Below are 2,500 nucleotides of genomic sequence, written 5' to 3' on the forward strand. Positions count from 1 at the left end.
CTCTTACGTAAACACACATATATTTGCATCTCCCCATCTATCTATCTATCTATCTATCTATCTATCTATCTATCTATCTATCTATCTATCTATCTATACATCTTCATATATAACTAAACCCATTCACACGCATTTGTATATACATACATATATACACATACATTTTTATTTACATACGTATATACTTAAAAAGAAATATATTTACTTGTATACATCTATTTGTAATATACAAAATTATACATCCATAAATATACATACGTAAATATATACATATATAACCTGTTCTCACACACGCATTCATTCGTGTGTTTACTTGTATATATAAACAAATATATGCACCTCCGTATTACACACACTCCTAAGTATGTGTATATGTTCTGAATTTGTTTTTTTACCACCGTGGAAGGAGTATATATATAAATATAAATTGTGATATTTTCTGCGTGTAAGTATTTAATTATTTTGTAATACATATATATATATATACATACACTTATAAATATATATATATATATATATATATATATATATACACAATCATACTAACATACATACAAGCACATATATGTATATAAATATATACATATACACCCTAATTGTTTAAAAGGATTCATAGTTATCCTTATTCTGTAATACATGAAATTGCCCCCCAAAATTGTTGGAAACAACAGCAACAACAGCATTATCAATTGCAAAGACTAACAACAACAATAACAACAGAACTAAGAAAAACAAAAGCTAAAACAACACAAAACGATTACAACAAACACACACACAAGTACACACACGCTTTCAGTTACATAAACACATATACACACACAAGCGTGTGTGCCTATATATATATATATATATATATATATATATATATGCATGTATGTATGTATGTTCATGCACACACAAACACATACGCTACCATATCTAGATAAATAGAAGAAGAAAACGAAAAGAAGGATAAATAAGAAAATATACCGTGGATTATCCCATTTAAATATAATCTACGGATTGTAAAAAGGGGGCAGTTAAGCTCTACATTCCCCTAGAGAAAGTGGAATCCTCCTCATTTGAACTCCCACCCACCCTGTTCTACTTACCACCATACCCATCGCCGTTTCCTTACAACTCTATACAAGCCACTAGGGCGGGGTATTTTTTTTTCTGTAATTTTTTCTTTATTTTATTCTAATTTATTTCATTTTATTGTTTGACTTCTTCCGAGTAGGTGAGGTGTCTGTGGGTATGGTGTAAAGAGAGAGAGAGAGAAGGGGGAACAGCAGAAAGAGGAGGAGGAGGAGGAGGAGGAGACCCAGTCAAGAGAGTAGCTGGTATTGTTTTGTTTCCTGTTAGGCGATTGTTATATTTCTTTCAGCTTACGAAACTAGTAACTCTTTTCTAATCGACCGACTTGAACAGGAGAAGGAATTACCAGCCAGGCGCACACACACTAGCCAAGGCGCGCGTACACGCACACACACACACACTCACGCACACAGCGTACACACGCACTATAGTGGCGGTCCGATAGACAGAAATTGAGTCCACCAGGTAGATAGTAACACACGCATACAGATAGAAACATACATACGTTCAAACATACGTATATACATATACAGATACATACATACATATAGATAAATAGATAGATAGATAGATAGATAGATAGATAGATGCATGAATATATACCTACATATATATCTATACAGGAAAACAGGACACATTGGCTGTTAGATAGGCACACGGACTGATGAGTATAAAGGGAAACGGATATACGGACCGATAGTTGTGTAAATAAATAAGACGTTCAGGTAAAAATAGATGGACAGATGGATATATATTAGATAGAAATATTTCTAGATTACATAGATAGATAAATGTATAGAGTAAAAAAGATAGACAGATTGTGAGACAGATAGAGAGATATATAGAAGTTAGGAATATACAGATCTACAGATACAATCACAAACAGTAACATTTCCACAACTCCTACCACTGCTGCTGCTACTACTACTACTACTACTACTACTACTACTACTACTACTACTACTACTACTACTTCTTCTTCTTCTTCTTCTTCTTCTTCTTCTTCCTCTTGCTCTTCTTCTTCTTCTTCTTCTTCTTCTTCTTCTTCTTCTTCTTCTTCTTCTTCTTCTTCTTCTTCAGTTGGCCGTTGTGGAATCGTGCTCTTCAAAATTACGTTATCTCACTAACAACGCTGTTAGCATCGCTATAGTCATCATCCTCATCATTATAATCAACAACAGCAGCAGTGTTAATATTAGTTGCACTAGCAGTAGTTGTTTGTAGTAATAGTAGTAGTAGTAGTAGTAGTAGTAGTAGTAGTAGTAGTAGTAGTAGTAGAAATAGTAATAACAGTAATAGTACTTATTACAAGCAGTAATAGTTATAATGGTTTAAACTGTTTACTTAAGTTAAGGTGATCATTAACGAAAAATATTCTGACAACCAAACTATGTTGCACACATCCATATAAATACATAAATAC

At 32.8% G+C, this 2,500-nt stretch overlaps 1 protein-coding gene across 1 annotated transcript in view; it reads left to right on the top strand.

Annotated features, from left to right (window-relative positions):
- The first annotated feature begins 573 nt into the window (after window positions 1-573).
- Window positions 574-2,500, top strand: part of LOC106869296 (uncharacterized) — a 7,953-nt gene continuing 6,026 nt past the window's right edge. The window contains exon 1 of the mRNA XM_014914972.3: window positions 574-2,500. This exon is cut by the window's right edge and continues 6,026 nt beyond it. The gene's annotated coding sequence lies outside the window, so the exon portion shown is untranslated.

Source organism: Octopus bimaculoides, chromosome 22 (assembly GCF_046866305.1).
Source record: "Octopus bimaculoides isolate indiv1 chromosome 22, ASM4686630v1, whole genome shotgun sequence".
In the NCBI taxonomy this organism is placed as follows: domain Eukaryota; kingdom Metazoa; phylum Mollusca; class Cephalopoda; order Octopoda; family Octopodidae; genus Octopus; species Octopus bimaculoides.